This window comes from Mandrillus leucophaeus, unplaced genomic scaffold (assembly GCF_000951045.1).
Source record: "Mandrillus leucophaeus isolate KB7577 unplaced genomic scaffold, Mleu.le_1.0 Scaffold1504, whole genome shotgun sequence".
NCBI lineage: Eukaryota > Metazoa > Chordata > Mammalia > Primates > Cercopithecidae > Mandrillus > Mandrillus leucophaeus.
Genome location: NW_012101482.1, coordinates 454,288 through 473,443, shown reverse-complemented (window position 1 = coordinate 473,443; position 19,156 = coordinate 454,288). Strand labels below are relative to the sequence as shown.

Here is a 19,156-nt window from a genome sequence, read left to right as displayed (position 1 = left end):
ATGAAGGGACTTAGTTTTCACAAAAGAAAATAACCTTAGAAAGAATATGAAGGTGGGGGTGGAGAATTGTTTAATTTTGCAGTGACAAAAAACAGAAACACTGTGGTCTAAAGGGTTGCTGGGGTCATTCAAAAAGGCAATACATTGCTTTTTACGGTTTTTGCCCCTCCTCTTTGGCTATAACTATTACAGTAACATTTCTTCCCTGGATTTCAATTTGGTAGGCCTAATTACTATTTTCCTAATTTATAGAAATTGTTAGCACCATTAGCCCAGATACATCAAGAGCCCTGAGGGAAAAATAATTCTGCTGTATACTTAAATTGATCTAGTCATTTGGTTCATCAACTGTGTGAGTCACAAGATGGACTTTTTCTGAGAGGCTGTAGAGCAGGGGTGAGTTTGGGCCCCACAGCTCTGCCACTTTCTAGATATATCATCCTAAGCCAATTATTTAACCCTTGTAAGTCTGTATTAGTTCTATAAAATAATGTGTACCTTACAGGTTTGTTGCAAGGATTAAAGGTATGTAAAGCAACTAGGCTTAATGCATAATAAGCATGCAATGAATATGGCTATCATTAACAGCACATTGCTTGGCACCTAGTAGGCATTCAATAGATTATTTTGGAATGAATTAATCGGGTGGATGAATGAACAAAGAAACTGAATTTGACTAAGATCTGTCTCTCCAAAGGCTTTGTAAACCCTAAGAATAAAGACATTGCATTTGTGTTTCTCATCGTTGTATCCTTGGAGCCAAGCACAGCACTTTACACAAAGCAGAAACTTACAGTTACTCCTTAAATAAGTTTACCAATAAAGTGTTGAGCAAATAGACATATATTGTTCATTAATTTTCATGGTGCAAAAATTTTTTTTCAAGAAAACTTTCAAATACATCTATTTAGGGATGTCAGCTTGCTCTTACAAAAGCATTCTCTGTTCCTCAAAATTTGGTTTCCAAACACTTCCAAAGAGCAAATTTTAGGCAGAGATTCCTTTTCTGATCATGTCCAATCAGGTATGCAGTCAATCTTTTCTGCAGTGCCATCTCTAGCTTCATTTATACTAAGGACAAAATAAGAAAAAGGGAAATCCTGAGTTTAGGGATTGGAAAGTATGTACCATAGGTAAAATGGCCTTTCTGCTGCCTGTGTGATGCAGATGCTAGTTTGATTTGGCAGAGAAGAGTGGGTCATAAACCTTAATAAAAATGGCTTGGAAGATGTTGGTCTAGTTTTGTTTTCTTTCAAATGGTCCTTTTATCCAGAAAGTTTCCATCCCGTAATGTTCATTGCTAATGCCACCCAGAATTGACATTTATTTGTTGTTGCTCTGTGTATAAAAATCTGATAAAATCAGATTTTAAAAATATTATTTGATTGATATTTTTGAAGCCTCTGAAGGCTAGGAAATGATTACAGTAGGTCCTATATGTCAGTCTCATATTACAAGACATATGTTATGTCCAATTCTCACAAACATCCTTCAGAGTCAGTCATTTAATGCTATTTGTTTTACAAATGGAGAGGTTGAGACCTAATGTAAGAAACGTGCCAGTGGTCACTTTGATGCTAAGCAGAAAGCCAAGATACAAACTTCATTTTTTCTAATTTCAAAGTTCATATTTTTCAATATCTTTATTTCTTATAATTAGATGTTTTCCCTAGCAGTCATAATTAAATGTTTTCATAGGCAATAAAATAATGTTATATCCTTCACCTGACACTATCACACCAAAGCACTTAAACCAATTCAACACATACAAAAAAAGTTAGGGCGATTAGGGGTAAGATCTGGGGAGCTGTTATAGGCGGCAGTGGTTAAAAGTGACACAGAGAGAAGATTGGAAAAGGATTGTAAAAAACAGAAGTGAAGAGAAGAGTTTCTATGGCCAGTGGTCAGCTGATGTCAACATCCATCTACATATGTGGTGAATGTTGATCATTTTTAGAACTCCCAGCATTCCTGTGTCTTGTGTGTCTCCCACTTTGTAAGGCAGAGCCTATCTCCCATCATCAAAACTGAAAATGTCTTGCTTTCCCAGCACCCTTTGCAGCTGATCATGAGAGCCAGGTTCCGTGAATCACTCACACTCATCACAAATGTTGAATGGGAAATTAGTGACGTAAAGAGGAAGGGAGCCCAGAGAATGTGCTGGTACAAGAGAAGCCCTATAACGGCAGCTTCTGAAGTGGTTCTGGGGGCCTCCTCTGGTCCCCAGACTCAACAGTGTTGATGGTACAAGTAATGTTCAGAGAGCTGCAGTGGGGTATTCCTGGGACCAGTTCTATAGCATCCTTTTGGCAATGGTTCTTGGCTTTGTGGCCTCAGAGCCTGGTTCTCTGATGTTCTCAGTGATTCCGTGGGCTGCACAACATCTTTTAATCAACTCCTTTCTACTTAGACTAGCCTTATTCAGTTCTCACTATCCCCAACTAAGAGTCCTAAGTAAAACAATATGTAAATAATCACAATATGATACTAATAACTAGCATATGTTGAGAGCTTCTGATGTGACAAGGCACTATGCTAAATGCTTCAATAACACTTTTCTCCTTAAATCCTCACCACACCCACTTATTTCCAATTTGCAGATATGGACACTAACGCACAGAGAGGTTAAATGACTTGATCAAAGACACATCACTAGAAAATGGCAAAGCTAACACTGAACTCAGCAGTGTGACTCTAAAGGCCATTCACTTAGCCACTAGAATGTATAATTCAGAGGTAGCTTGCATTCATATATTTTAGGATGTAAATATCTCAAGGTAGTTATATTAGTCATAGAGTTCTCCATAGAAACAGAACCAGTAGAATGTATGTGTGTATGTATATAAACATATGTGTGTGTGTATATATATACATGTTATATATATATATGTGTATTATATATGTGTGTATATATGTGTGTGTATGTATATATAGAGAGAGATAGAGAGAGATTTATTTTAAGGAAATCACTCATGTAACTGTAGGGGCTGGCAAGTCTAATATCAGTGGGGTAGGCTACCAGGCCAGAGACCCAGGGAAGAGTTGATGTTACAGCTCAAGTTCAAAGGCAGTCTGGATGCAGAATTACTTCTGTACATTTCTGTGTCCAAATTTCCTCTTCTTTTAGGGATACCAGTCATATTTGATTAGGATCCACACTAACTGACCTCATTTTAACTCAATTACCCCTGCAAACACCCTATCTCCAAATACAGTCAGAATCTGAAGTTAGAACTCCAACATATGAATTTAGGGGTAGAGAAAACACAATTCAGCCCATAACATTAGTAATTTCAATGAACCCGAATGTAACTGTAATGTAAATGTAACTTGATAGAACTCCAATGTAATCTTAGGAATTTTTCTGAGTTTGGGTGATATATCAATAGTTTGAGTGGGGACCCCCTGTGTTTTCAAATACCACCCCTGCTCATAATCACCGTCAAAGTGGTAGCCATAACATTATTGGAAGCCAAGGTCTCCCATATCCTAATTAAAATAGCTTAGGGATGATGATGCCCAACTACGTAGAAATTTTAGGTTATGTCCCACAAGCAACTGGACAAGAACTAGTTGGACTACAATTCCCCAGTATTTAAACCCCTTGGGAGAATCAAATAAAATAAACTGCATTATGGCACAGAAAGTGAAATGACTCCTCAAAGTATTCTTCATGTGCAAGTACTGATGACTTTTGACTATAATCTCACAGCTCTTGCAAAGATTTCAAATCTCAAGGGGGCCAGACAGTATTATGAGATCTGAAGTACACCCCTTAGCAGTGAACATCCTCATGGAAACATTTATCACTTTTTCATCTGGAGATTTGTTATTCAGTGTTTAGAAAAGATGCCTTAACTCTTCTATCATTTATTTAATAGCAGTGAAATCATCTTGCATTTGTAGAGAACTTTGTACTTTTCAAAGTGCTTATATATACATTAGTTCATTTAATCTAAATGGCCCTTGATTGACCTAAAAGTTAAATCAGCTTCCCAACATGCCTAATAATCTTAGAGAGTACTTTTTGAGCTGAAAAAAAAAGTGACCCAAAGTGAGGAAATTGCTCTGAAAGCATTCTGCAAAATCACAGCACCATTATTATACAAATTCATAAATAGTGAAGCTGAGTTAAACCCATAAGAGAATTCTGGGGATTATACCAAGATTTTCAATCCTTTACTGTTTACTTTGTTTTTAACACCATTCTCTGTAAGGCTAGCTCTAAAGTCCAATTTCACTGTATTAAAAATTTCAGACAAAAACCTGCCTTTGTTTTCATTCTGCCTCTCTGTTAATAGCCAAACCTACATATTCCATTTAAAGAAAAACCGAGGGTAATTTGTGGTGAAAAGACTCTAACATGAAACACCTCAATGAGATGGTGCCTGAATATTAATCCCTATACAAAGCAGATGGTGATTTCTTTTTTAAGCAAAAAAGTGATCTGTGTTTCTGCCTGTGTGCTTTCTGCATCAGACTCGAAGTAAAAATGAATTTCTATTTTGTTTCACTCTGGGAGCCTGTTACATTAACCAACATGAGAGGGAGGAGGATCAACTAATATGGCCAAATATAATTACAAGATGTACAACAAAGGCACTGGCTATTTCTACTCTCTGCAGGAAAGCTCTAAAAAAAATAAATAAATAAACAGACCCAGCACAATCTCAAGAATCCATTTATTATTCTGCCAGTGGAGTCTGTAGCTACGGAGACATCTGTGATATGGGATAAGGAAGATTTTTTTTCCAGAAAATTCAAAGAATACAGAGAGTAGGAAATATTTTTAGGATTGGAAACCTAAGAAATAGCTGTATTTTTTGCCTATATTTTTAAACAATTGATTACAAGAGTGCTGCAACTCAGAGTTGTTGTTTTATTTTTTTCTCATTTTTTGGTGTTAGAAAATAAAAATGGAATCCAACCTCCTTTCACGTGTAGGGAAATAGCCAATTTCCTACAAGTATGAAAAGCTGCCTGTGTTGATAATATAACATGGCTCTAATCTTGAGTTCTAATTATGGTGTTCAGTGATGTATCTGTTGGAGTAAAAGTGCAGATAAAACCTTGTTCCAAAGGTATTTTCTGCTATACATTTGATTATACAGTTCTATGGAGCAAATCTTAGTGCCTTTAGAGTTAGTCCTACAAATAGTATCTCTACTATTTTGACCTCTATTTTAACAATAATAAATCTATTTTTAGTAATAATAAATCTATAAAAACCTATTTTAACAATAATAAATCTCTATTATTTACAATGAGGAGTCTACTGTATTTCTTTAGAATCTGAATTTGGATACTCAAAACTACTCTTCAATTACTATACGTGTTATTATATACAGAGTAAAGTGGAGCATTGAGTCAAGAATCCACATAATTAAGACCCATAAGTCACTTTCACATGACTCAATCTGGCAATTCAAGTTGTGGTCAGAAATAATAATAATCCAAGTTTTTACTGAACACTTACTATACATCACACACATTCTAAATGCCTTATGCATGTTAATCTATTTACCTCTCACAACAACCCAATGAGAATAAATACTATTAATATTTCCATTACATAAATGAGAAATTGAAAACACAGAAATTTTGCATAACTTGATAAAGATCAAACTGCCACTGGATACTGCAGCCAGAATGTAAACCTAGTTAATTTGACTCCAGGTAACCACCGTATAATACTCTTCAAAAGCTAGTGACAAGAAAAAGATAATGGTTCATCGCGTGGTTCTCTGTGTCTATAAGATTAAAACAAACAACTGAAAAAGGAGGTCAAGGAAACCGCAATGATGTTCCTGGCCATAATAACAAAAAATTTCTTCTGCGGACTTAATGAAAGCATGCCAACAAAATATCTCATGGACTAATAGTAAATAAGCCAAAAGGAAAAGGATAAAAAGTATTCTGGATTTAGGCAGAAATGACAACATATGCAAAAGCTTTGTGGCAAGAGGAACATGGGTATTTAAGAAACTAAAGCTGAAGCCAGGGTAGTTAAAGTCAGAGTGAGGGGAACCTGCAGAAGTTGGAGTTGTAGAAGAGACAAAGCAAAATGAGAAACCACTGATGGAACTTAGGCAGGAGGTAACGTGAACAGATGTACACTTTGAAATCTGTCACCTGGCTGCTACTGTAGTAAACGGTTTGGAGAAGTACGGAGTGGAAGTGACTAGACAGTTCAGTAGCATCTGCCAAATATGATAAAAATGGTGATGGCAGTAGTGATGGAAAAAAAAAAAAACTGGACTGATTTAAGAGAAATTCCAGTGTTAAAATAGGAAATGACAAATTAGATACTGGAGAAAAGGCCAAAGACATCAAAGATTACTCCCAAGTTTCTGACTGGTGCAACTTTGTTGATGATAGGTTTTGATGGGGAAAGCAAGAGGTCATGCTGAAGATACTGAACTTGAGGTGGCTTTAAGTCATCAACTGGAGTTGTTAAGTGGGCAGTGAGGCCATGAACCTGGAGTTTAGAGGAGAAATCTAGGCTGGACATGTACATTTGGCAGTTATCAAGGTAGAGAGAGTTGTTAAAGCCAATGACATGGATCATTTGCCTAGTGAGAAAATATAAAATGAATGAGAAGAGAGGAAGACCTTGAGAGAACCCAACCTTGAGAGAAGAGCATAAGTCTGCAAAGAATTATGACAAGAGGCTTCCAGATAAATAGCGGGATGATTAGGAGAAAATGTCAGAGAAGCCACTGGAGGAAAGTTTCAAGAAGGATGGCAAGGACAATCAGGTCAAATGCTGCTGATTTGTCAAATAAAATGAGAAGAAAAAACTGAATATGGCAAAATGAGGGTCAGAGCCATAGTAGTACAAACTGTTTGGGATTGATGGAACTAGAAGTCAGAGTGGAATAAGGTAAATGGGTAATGAGGAAACGGACACAGGAATTATGGATAACTCTAGAAATTTAGCTATGGATGAGGGAGAGTGAGTAGAGTGGCAGCAAGGGAGAAAAATGGGATAAGTGGAGTGACCTCAGCCATAAAATTTAAATCTGTAATGACAGTATCTCAGAATTTGCCCACATTTCTCGGCTATTGATGTGATTCTCACATCAAATTATAAAATTCAAGCATTTTTCAAAGGTTTGAGTAGTTTGTAATCAATCATAAATTTTATGTGGTTCTAGGAGACTTCTTTTTTCTTTCGTATAGTGATCCATTAACCTGGTTATGATGTGGCACATAGAAGCCCGATTCATCTACACACTCAGAGGACAGACTAGGGTGCCTATAGAGGTTTAAGTTATTGCCCATCTGTTGCTTAGGAAGTAAAAGAAAGAATTTTTTCTTTAAGTTACGTAAGACATAGATACTTAAAAAGTCCTCAGACATCAACTGTTCGTCATTGTTTTTAATTAAATATTTATTAAGCACATACTGCATACCAGCTATTATGATAGATTTTGAGAATACAAAGGTGAATAAGACACAATTCCTAACCTCAAAATGCTCATCAAATAGCAAGAAATGAATATGTGTAAACAGATACTGCTAGTACGTTGTGAACATGCCATGAAGAGATATGTGCAAGATGCTACACACACAAAAAAAAGGTATCTGAAGCACCAGACTGATAAATGAGAATATGTGTCTAAGCCTGTGTGTGTGTGTGTGTGTGTGTGTGTGTGTGTGTCCAACGTGCTCAGTTGTGGAATATTTCATGGAGATGAAGACCTCTGAATTGAGTCTTAAAAAGTATTAGTTTACATTTATTGAGAGATTACATTGTGCCAGGTAGAGTGGTAAGCACTTTACACCTTAAGAAATTTATTATACTCACTTTAGAGATAAAGAAATTGAGGCAAGTATAGTTGAAGAAACTTGTCCAAAATGACACAAACTACTGAGTTGGAATTTTAACCCTGTCTTCCTTCAGAGCCCATCTTCTAGACTACCATGTCACATACCATATACCATGGACCATGACTTAAAATTAGAGATTAGCCAAACTTTGTATGTGTCGGTGATGGGGGAGGAAAAGGCACATCTCAGGCCGGAAAATCAGTCCCTCTTACTTTTGGGTTTTCTCATCCCACTCTGATTGCAGGATCCTGAAACAACTATCTCCGGGTTGAAAAGAGGGAGACATGATCACTTTCCCAGGTCATATTTAGAATACCAGTAAGCAAAAAGAGGCTTATTATAAAATAATCTATGATCTGGTCACCTGGTTACCATTAGAGAATAGAAACAGAATGCATTACAGGTTCTGTCCATTTTAAAGTAAAGTTTGCTATGAATAGACTAGAGGATACTTTTGTATTTAGGTTAATAAATTCATCTTGAGAAAACAAAAAGGGCTAATAAGGAAGCAATCCTGCTCCTTTCTTAATGATTCCAAGTTAAGCTCCATCAGACCACCTGGTAGTCATTGTACTTAGAGCACAAGAGGTGATTAATACCACCCTGGGATGCACAGAATAAATAAACAGAAGATCATAAAAGAGAAACAGTGTTCACCTGGACAGGGGCAGGCTTCCCAGAACACTTAATTAGAACACAGAATATAATTTTATGATCTGGGGATCTCAACAACAGTCCTAAGATCAAGGGAGGAAAGAAACTAGTTTACTTCTCATGCAATAACACATTTATCTGATCGCTGGAGATAGAAATGGTCTAAATACACACAATAAAAACTGCATGCATCAGAGATACAGTATAATAGCAGCCTTACATTTAGGACTTAGATGAACAGAGAAGACACTAAAAGGGACTGGCATTGCCTTGGATTTTTTTAGATTTCCAGAGTGAGGATTTTAGAGAGATTATCTCTCAGTTAACTGAGAGGCCTTTGGGGGATAATTAAAAAGTGGGAGGACAAAGGCCTCCAAGTTGTCCAATTTACTTTATGGGTTTTCCTCATGTTGCAAAGCTGCTTGCCTTTTTGTAGCACAAGAGCAAATTACAAAACAGAGAAAAAAAGAAGACAAAATAGAAGAAGTTGGGGTAAAAGAAAGGAAAGGAGAACAAGAAGAGGAAGAGTGAGAAAGCTATTAAAATGATAAAGACAGAGAAGGGAGTTGAGGCAAAAGGAAGAAAAAAGTTGAGAATAAAAAGAAAAGGAAAAGATAAGAAATAAAGCAAAATTTCGGACTGAAAGTGGAAGATTCAACAAAGATAAAACCTAAAGAATAGAAAAAACAAAAGAAAAACTAAAACCAGTGAGATTAAAAAAATTTAAACATGAAAGAAAGATAAAAGATTAAAGATAAAACCAGCATAAATAAAAAACATAAAGGGCTAGAACCAGAGAGATAAAAAGCTGGAAACATGAAAGTTGAAGGAATGAAAGATAAAAGCTAAAACAAGAAAATCCAAGTTAAAAGCAATACTTAGAAGATGTGCATAAAATTCTTTTAAAGACTGCTTAAAATTTGTTTTCTCCTTAAAATGAAATAGAAAAAAAGAATTTGAGATAGAAAGTACAGACAAGGAAAAATAAGAATCCTAAAGAATGAAGCAGAACAAACTAAAATAGAAATAGGGAAAAAATTAAATAATCAACATACACCATGGCAACAAGAAATTCTAAAATAACATCAGGATGCTGATTTGTACCACAGAATATGTTCTTGGTATAACAGGGAAACAAAACGAATAGGACAAAGAGAGGAAAGCAGTGAGCACCTACCTGACTGCACTCTGAAAACGTATCCTCAGTTCCTGTACATCCTTCCACCTCTCTGGTCCCCATATGGAGGTCCCTCCGACCCAGAATAAAAAACAAAATACAATTTCTCTCTAATCCTCGGCTCAGCTTGCATGACTGCTACAATAAAAGACACAGACAGAAGCTTCAACAGTTTAGATACGGTGAACCCCAGGCAAAATTCCAAATGATAGTCTGTTTCACTTTTCTGTTTGTCCTTTGAATATCCTCCTACCCTTTAATCTATCACTCATTCATTTATTAGTTGATTACCACTTAGTTTGAATTAGTTTAATTCAACCTTTTTCAGGATAATTTTCATTTTAAAAGAAGACCCATTGGAGAGGAATTTGGGGTAAGGATTATTTCTTCCCACCCAGCGATTAGCAACACCAGGAAGAATCATGTTAGATGTCTTCCTTGCTCCGCCCCACTATACTCCTCTCGCCTCCCTTCTCTGCCTGCTTTGTGTCCTGGGAGGGTGACCTATCTGGATTGCGGTCGTGGGCTTGTTTGCTCTCTGTCTTCTGGCTGATTTTACCAATGAAAGGCATGGGCAGGAGATTAAAGAATAAGAGGAAAGTGAGATCAAGGTATTTATTCTGGTGTTTCACTCATCGCCATAGATTGACTCCATCCCTCTACCAAGACCACAGCTCCTACCTGAGGGCGTTCTCCTGAGCTACACCCTCTGGATTATGAGCACAGCTAATCTGCTCTCTCCCTTGACTCTTCAGGCACAGAGGTGGTGGTGACTGGCTCCCTAGCTGTTGCCTGCCTCAGGATGCTTTGTTGTCCAGTTCTTACCTTGTGGCTTTCTCTTAGCCCAGTCCTGAGGGTTGTAAATAGCCCTTTGATTAATTCCTCAATTTATTCACATTGAGTGTGCCATCTGTTTCCTGCTGGGACCCTGATTGACACAGTAGGTAAAAGTATGTCATAGGCATATTTAATTTTAGCATTCTTCACCCCAACATTCAGTGCCCTCATACTACCCATAGGCTCACCATAGGTTCCCATTTTGAACAATTCCAGGGCTCATAAAGCCATTGTGCCATCTGGAATGTGTCTGACTTCCTTTCTTGTCCAAATTTATCTGTACATTGAACGATTTTCCCAAGACGCAGATCTCTTCAGTGTGCATGCAGGTGAGTCCCCACAAGCTAATCTCTGCCAGAAAATATATTGTCTCTCACTCAGGTAGCAAAGTGTCTCCTAACAGCCTTCAAATTACAACATAAGCATGAATTATTCCAAACACAGTTCTTAGCCAGCATCTCTTCCTCCAGTTTTGTTCTCCACCTACCTATTCTAAGCACTGCAACCAGATACATATCTCTGTAAAGATTTTCTCATTATGCTACCCACTGGTTTTTTAAAGCCTCAATTGCTACTCATTGTCCATAGGATAAATTCAACCATTTGAGATCCACAATCTGGCTCCAAACTGAGTCTCCTATTTTATCCACTGCTACAGAGAGACCTAGTATTAGGGGAATAGCATAAGATGGGAAAATAAAAAAACAATCTCAACATTACCCCCCTTTCTAAAAATATTTTCTTCTTGCCTTCTTCAGTAACTGAAGAATAATATCATGTAGCAGAGGTAGACTTTTTCATGAGATGACATTCATAATTTTTCTCCAAGTTTAGTTTCCATTATGATGAAAAGTTGCAAGGTTTTCACTGTCATAGAAGAATTAAAGCTGTGACTGAAGCTTCACAACTTACCTGATATCATGTACTATTAAATTTTAATTTATATTACTTTTTAGACTATTAATTTTTTTTCTGAGATTTTGTGACATTATGTGTGGCACATTAGTTTGTGTAAATGGATTATAACCTAGGGTACCAAAGTTGTGTGACATCTCCCAATTCCAAAGCTATACAAAGTGTAGCTTCTGTCATACCTGGACATACCCACCATATGCATTCTGACTTCCCTCCTTCCACACCTCACTATTACCTACCTGAAATGGCCTTTATCCTCCTCTCCGCTTATGTGAACCCTGCTGGCACATGTCATGTGCTAAATAATTAGTAGGCATTACCATTATTATATCCACCACTCACAGCTCATTCCAAGCACTACTTTCTCTAGAGATCTTATTCTTACTGATTAATTTATCATATACTACTTTATGCCATGTGTGTCCTAATAGCTTAGAAGTCCCTGATTAGACCGTAAGCAACTTTAGAAAGCCACCATGTCTAGTATCTCTTTCAATCTCACATCACCATTGGCAGAAAATAGAAATTCAATAAGTAATTTATAGCTAAAGTCAAAGTTTACTCTAACCTCCAAAGGCGACTCTAAGGAGTCAGTCCTCTCAACCTGACAGAAAAGAGATGACTTCACTGCACTTCTCTTATCTGCTTGTAGAGATCTTCAACTACCCCAAAAAGGAAAATGCTGGTAATTGATCTTCTACCCAAAAGGAACCAACAAATAACAAATGCAGAAAAGTCTAATCAAGTAAATGTTTTGCTTTCCCTAGAACTCCTTTGCTGTCCTGTGTGACAGCTCTTTATAGTTTCTAGCCAGTCTCCAACCTTTATCTCCCCAGTGTTCATCTTATCACATTGCCCTGTATATTAGGTAGGACACAGACCAGATTGCTAGAACAAATAAACCCCACAATTCACTAGCAGGAATGACGCACTTGTTCTTCTCTTGTAGAACAGAACCTAGGTAAGTAAATGACTCTGCTCCAAAAGGATGTACAGAGACCCCAGCCAGTTTTGGCTGTCCCGTGCCCCAACCAGTTGCCCTTGTCCTTGCAGTAAAAGCTGACTGATTATATCCACATTCTAGCTCACATGAAACAAAGGAAAAGGAAGTGGAGGGCAGCCAATATCTGCCTAAGTATCTATCACAACAGTAAGGGACTTTCCATAAGTAGGACCCTAAAGATGAATCACGTTGTTACCCATGGTTATAGGCAGCAGAAACCTCTGGGAGTGGGAACTCCAAGCCCAATATTATATCTCTACTACCATCCAGAGACATGAAGCCCTTGTTTGAAGATATCCAAAGGCATTTCCCATAACTGGAATCTCCACCCCTGCTTATGTGTATATGCAGCCTAAGTATGAATCAACATATAGATATCCTCAAATTGAAGGATGTCAAGAACTACCATGCCTACTTCCTCCAGTCTCCTGGCCAGGTCCCTAGTTGGTATTATCTACGCCCCAGCACCTATGGGCTCAGGCCTATCAGTTTAAGCCTGTGGTTTTTTAACTGCAGCAATCCCTTCCCACCACCACCTGGTGACATTTGGCAATATCTGGAGGCATTTGCGGTTGTCACAACAGGGGAGGGGAGGTGCTACTGGCATCGAGTGGGTAAAGGCCAGGGATACTGCTCAACATCATACCATGCACAGGATAGCTCCCCCGGGCAAATAATTATCCAACACAAAATATAATGGTGATAACACCAAGAAATCTTGCTCTAGGACGATTCTGATTATTCCCAGAAATCTTACAGGGAGCCAGGCCCAAGCTCCCAGCACCATGGATTCTGATAGTCAGTATTGTTCTTTTATTCATACTTTAACCTGATTTTCTCACCACACATTGCTTAAGACCCTTAGCCTGGGTTTTTATGAATATTAATAGTCTCAGTAGTGTATGACCACTAACGTTATTTAAAATTAAATAATGTAGATTTAAATAATGTTAGTGGTCATACACTACTGAAACTTTCATAAAAAGTTGCTCTTGGCTGGGCATGGTGGCTCACTCCTGTAATCGCAACATTTTGGGAGACCAAGGCAGGTAGATCACTTGAGGTCAGGAGTTTGAGATCAGCCTGGCCAACATGGTGAAACCCCGTCTCTACTAAACATACAAAAACTAGCTGGGCATGGTGGTGGGCATCTACAATCCCAGCTACTTGGGATGCTGAGGCAGGAGAATTGCTTGAACCCAGGAGGCGGAGGTTGCAATGAGCCGAGATTACGCCACTGCACTGCAGCCTGGGTGACAGAGAGAGACTCCGTCTCAATTAAAAAAAAAAAAAAAAAATTTAAGTTGCTCTTTGTATTAAAACAAAATTTACTAACTTTTAAGGAATATTAAATTTGTTCCCAATACTAACAAACAAAAAATATAGGAACTTAGCTTAGTGGACAGAAGATAGGACTGGGGACGAGGTTTTTAATCCTGTTCTGCCACTGACGAGTTGTGTGATCTTGAGCAAATCACAGTACTGAGCTTCAGCCTTCCCTTTCAGTAAAATGAACAGCTGGACTTATTTAGTCATGAAATTATTCTTCTTGTATCTAGTCTCCTGTTGCAATAATTACTTCTTCACTTCTCTTTTCTTTCTATTTACATACACACAGACACACACACACTCATTTCTACAAAATAGGTAATTTCCTCCATAAAACTTATATTCCTTAGAATTAAACCAGTAGCAGGTTGTGACAACAGTTATTAAGCCAACGGGCAAATCTATCCATATCCTCATCTAATCCTTTTTTCTAATTTCAAACTTGTTATTGCTCAATTTAACTGTATGAACTCAGCCAAGCTTTTTAATCTCTTTGGGCCTTCGTTTTCACTTGGCAAACCAAGGAAGTTAATTTCCAAATTTCCTTGCAATTCTGATACATTTTCCTTACTCAGAACCTCTTCAGACCTAATCTTGCCCCCTTCTAAGTTGGTAATAATTGGTACCATGAAAATATGATGAATACACAAGTAAGACATCACCATTCATAAAATGGCAGTAGAAAAAAATGCTTACTTTTCATAATTTCAAGAATAGTTACTGACAATGAACATGCAAAAAAGGGTAGCTATTTTATGATTTTTGTCTTTGTAACATGTCTTCCTTTTTTACTATTTTGTAGTCAAACTCAAAGAAACAGAGTGATAAATCAAATTTAAATATAAACATATAAAGATGCTTCTCTTCAATTTCCTAAAGAACTGTCCCAAACCTGATTTCCTATACTGTAAGAAAGAGAAAGAGACACACACAAACACACACACACTCACAAATAATTTTTTCTCATCAAGGTTTGCAAAAATGGCTGTTTATAATTTGGTTTAAAAAAAAATCTTTCTACATCTTAGTAAGGCACCTTTAGTTTAAGAAAAGTCTGGCTCATGCCTGTAATCCCAGCACTTTGGGAGGCCAAGTCAGGTGGATCACAAGGTCAGGAGTTCAAGACCAACCTGGCCAACATGGTGAAACCCCGTCTCTACTAAAAATACAAAAATTAGCCGGGTGTGGTGGCGGGCACCTGTAGTCCCAGCTACTCAAGAGGCTGAGGCAGAAGAATCACTTGAGCCTGGAAAGCGGAAGTCACAATGAACTGAGATTACACCACTGTATTCCAGCTTGGGCGACAGGGCGAGATTCCATCTCAAAAAAAAAAAAAAAAAAAAAAGAAAAGAAAAGTCATGGGAGGCTTTAGGCAACGCTCAGAATAATGATCAATTAAGTTTAAATTAGTTGAAGTTAAGGTTTATGACGAAAAAAACTTTACAATACTTCCGGCCATAGGGTTTCTGTGTAATTGCTATGAGCACCATTTGATATGCAGGTATATTCTGTGCTCAGTGTGAGTAAACATCTGAACATGAGGGACAGATAATATTGACCAACCAGGTGCTTATCTTTTCAGGGTTTACAGTAAGTAGTTGCTCTAAATTCTTGGACTTGACATCCCAAGGACACTGCCATGCTGCTTACAAGTGGATCATTAGTGGGCGGAAATGAGGTCTCAGCTATCCACCTAATGAGTAGACAAAACTTCTTCCAATTGCCACTCTGTGTGAAGCAATTCAGGCTATCACTTTATTTTTTTTCTTCAACTTTTATTTTAAGTTCTGGGGTACATGTTGAGGACGTGCAGATTTGTTACATAGGTAAATATATGCCAGGATGGTTTGCTGCACAGATCAACCCATCACCCAGGTATCAAGCCCAGCTTCTTTTAGCTATTCTTCCTGACGCTCTCCCTCCCCCCACCCCCACCTTGACAGGCTCCAGTGTGTATTTTTCCCCACCATGTGTCCATGTGTTCTCATTGTTCAGCTCCCACTTATAAGTAAGAACATGCAGTGTTTGGTTTTCTGTTCCTGTGTTAGTTTGCTGAGGATAAGGCTTCCGGCTTCATCCGTGTCCCTGCAAAGGACATGATCTCCTTCCATTTTATGGCTGCATAGTATTCCATGGTGTATATGTACCACATTTTCTTTATCCAGTCTATCATTGATGGGCATTTGGGTTGATTCTATGTCATTGCTATTGTGAATAGTGCTGCAATGAACATTTGAGTTTGGGTGAGAATGGTGGTTGAAATGATAGTGTGTGCTACCCCTAAGTACACTCAGGGAAAGATATGTCATCAGTTCTCTCCCGAATGTAAAGTACTTAGTTCATCTTTTGTTCCAGTTTTGGGGACAAAACGTGAGTTTCACTATCACATCACCAAGTAATTTGGCATATCCCAGCCTCAAGGACTCAGAAGAGCAGTACATCTGTATACCTTTATATATCTGTATATCTTTATATGTGAGACCCAGACCGGGGTTCAAGATCCAGCTCTGCTTCTTAACATGTTGTGTGGTCTTAAAGAAAACTACTTGATTAAGGTTCAATTTTTCATGTCTAGAATAAGGACAACACCAACTTTGTGGAGTCTTGAACTGTGATTTGTAAATGCACTCAAGAATATACATTATTTAATGTTATTGTCAGACTCACAAACAGCATTGTGGCAACTATGTGGGAAGGTAAGGCCGGGGCTCTGACATCAAGAATTTTACAATATAATATAGAGATAGACACATAAAATGTGGCAAGTGCAAAGGAAGATGTATATAGAGTGCTTATCAGCTCAGGATGAACAAGGGGAGCTGTGAGGTAAGGTGTCTAGGAAGATCTCTGTTTTTATTGCCTCTTAGTCATTCTGCATGTGAGAAGAGTATTTCTGCCCTAAGGTTATTGGGATGGCTGAACAACCTGACAGTGGACAGAGAGATCAGCAGTTTATTAATCACAAATACTCACAGCTCAGGGTCGGGAGTGAGGGAAAGACACCATATACCATGCATATCCCTTGAGAGCTGCACCCAGAAAATGAGTGAACAATCAGAAGCTTTGTATATCAAGAGGATGTAGGGCTCTCTGGTTCCCACAAGGTGTATGTGATTGAATTGTTTACATAATTCTGTAGGCCAACCTGGGCAACATGGTGAAACCTGGTCTCTACAAATAATAATAATAATAAATAGCTTGGCATGGTGGTGTGCACCTGTGGCCCCAGCTACTCAGGAAGCTACAGTGAGACAATCACTTAAGCCCAGGTAGTTGAGGCTGCAGTGAGTCGTGATTGTACCATTGTACTCCAGCCTGGGCAACAGAGAGAGATTTTGCCTCAGAAAACTAAAAAAAATGACAAATAAATAATTCTGCAATCTGACAGAAAACTGAAACCCACTACTCAGGGATAAGAGAAAACTGTTCTTGAGCCCATGATGAAGAGAATTATTTATTTAGGAGACCTTATCCAAAGGAGTAGAGTAGCAAGGGGAACTTGCAGTTAGACCATTTGAAGTCCTCCTGATTTCATCAGATGTCAAGACAGCACACAGTAATGAGAGTGAATTTTAGCCCTTGAGTCATAGCCTCCTGCAGCAAACATCATCTGAACCCTAAATAACATTGACTAGGAGTAATAAGAGTGACTGGCACAGGGTTGGTGTCATGGCACTCCAGTTGGAGTAAATAGCACTGCTGAAGGCAAGATTTTTTTCCCCACACAGTGTCTGCAAGATCTGTACACATTTAATGTGTTGAAACATAAATTGTTAAGTAGATCGTGGTAGGAAAAGAAGCCAAAGGGATGGATAGACAGAGGATGATCACAAGGGGCTTTGCAGTCCAGGTAAAGAGCTTAGACACTATTCTGATATCCAATACTAAGAAGCATTCTTCCAAAAATGGTTAAAGATCCAAAAAATTGGGGAAATAAAAATTTAAAGCAAGTCATACTAATTTTTACCACATGGATATTTTAATATTTTAGTGATGTGCATTTATAGATCTCCACAATGGAGTGCACTATTGCATAATCCTCTGGAACCTGGGGGCATTATTAGTCTTTTAGGGATTTTTTTTTTTTTCCAGCACATCAACGAACTGTTCCAGAGAACAAAGTTTAAAAATTACTGTGCTAGGTAAAGAAGGATCATTAAAAGATTTCAAGCTGGGAGTGACATCATCATATTTGTATTTTAAATTAAACACTAATAGATGTGTAGAAGACAGATTTGAAAGGATCAAAATTTGAGTAGTTAGTGAATTCAGTTAGGAAGTTGTGGAAGCAATCCAGGAAAACAATCATGAATAAAAATGAAGTAATAGAGACAGAAAACAAGGAAATTTGAAAGATGATTTAATGTGTTAGATGAGGTCAGTGTATCAGTGGGAGAGTTAGGTCATGTTGCAGTCACAAACACATACCCAAACTTTAATGACTTATCACAATAAAAGTTTCAGTCCTGTTTACACTAAATGTCTATCATGTGTTGGTGAGGAGATGTGTTCTGCTCCATAGAATCACTCAGTGATCCAGGTGATGGAGATTCTATCATCTTATAGCAGCACCATCTGGCAAAGAGAGCTTCTTGAGTCATTACAAGGGAAAACAGCATGGAGATTCAGATCCGGGCTTTGGTCTGAAATAACACTTGTTACTTTTGGTTACAACCTACTGACCAGAATGAGTCACATAACCTGCCTAATTGCAAAGGATCTCCCATTATCCTCTATGTGTCTAGGAAGAAGAGGAAAACCAAATATTGATAATATTTCCACAGTATGTGCGGAAGAAGAAAGAATCAAGGATGACTCCCAAGGGTGACTAGGCAGATGATAGTTCAATGAACTGGGAGCAGGAGGGTACCAGAAGAGGCACAGAATGTTTGGAGGAGAAGATGATGGCTTTCATTATGAACATTTGTATTTTTTATGTGCCAAAGGAATTTTCATTTGAAGATAACAGGTAGATTGTTGAACATGTTAAGTTTGAATTTCAAAGCAGAAATTCTGTCCTGAAACCAAAACTTAGGAATCATCATCAGTCATTAAAACCAAGAGTGGAAATACTATCCAAGAAGACTCAAATGTATGAGTTTTGGGTTTGATTGAAAACCGCAAGAAGAGGACAGGAAACTATCAGAGAAAGATAAGGAGAGATCCCAGAAACTTTATTCCAAAAACAGTAAAAGGACGTGAGCATTTCTGAGAGAATGTGATCAGCAACAATAAACACAAATAAGAGATCCTGGGAGATAAAGGCCAAAAAGGGCCTAGAGGATTTGGCGGTTAAGAAGTCATAGATGTATGACCCAGCCATCCCATTACTGGGTATATACCCAAAGGATTATAAATCATGCTGCTATAAAGACACATGCACACGTATGTTTATTGCAGCACTATTC

At 37.9% G+C, this 19,156-nt stretch overlaps 1 protein-coding gene across 1 annotated transcript in view; it reads left to right on the top strand.

Annotated features, from left to right (window-relative positions):
* GABRB1 (gamma-aminobutyric acid (GABA) A receptor, beta 1) overlaps positions 1-19,156 on the top strand; it is a 262,575-nt gene that overhangs the window by 192,661 nt on the left and 50,758 nt on the right. The gene's annotated exons all lie outside the window — the stretch shown is intronic.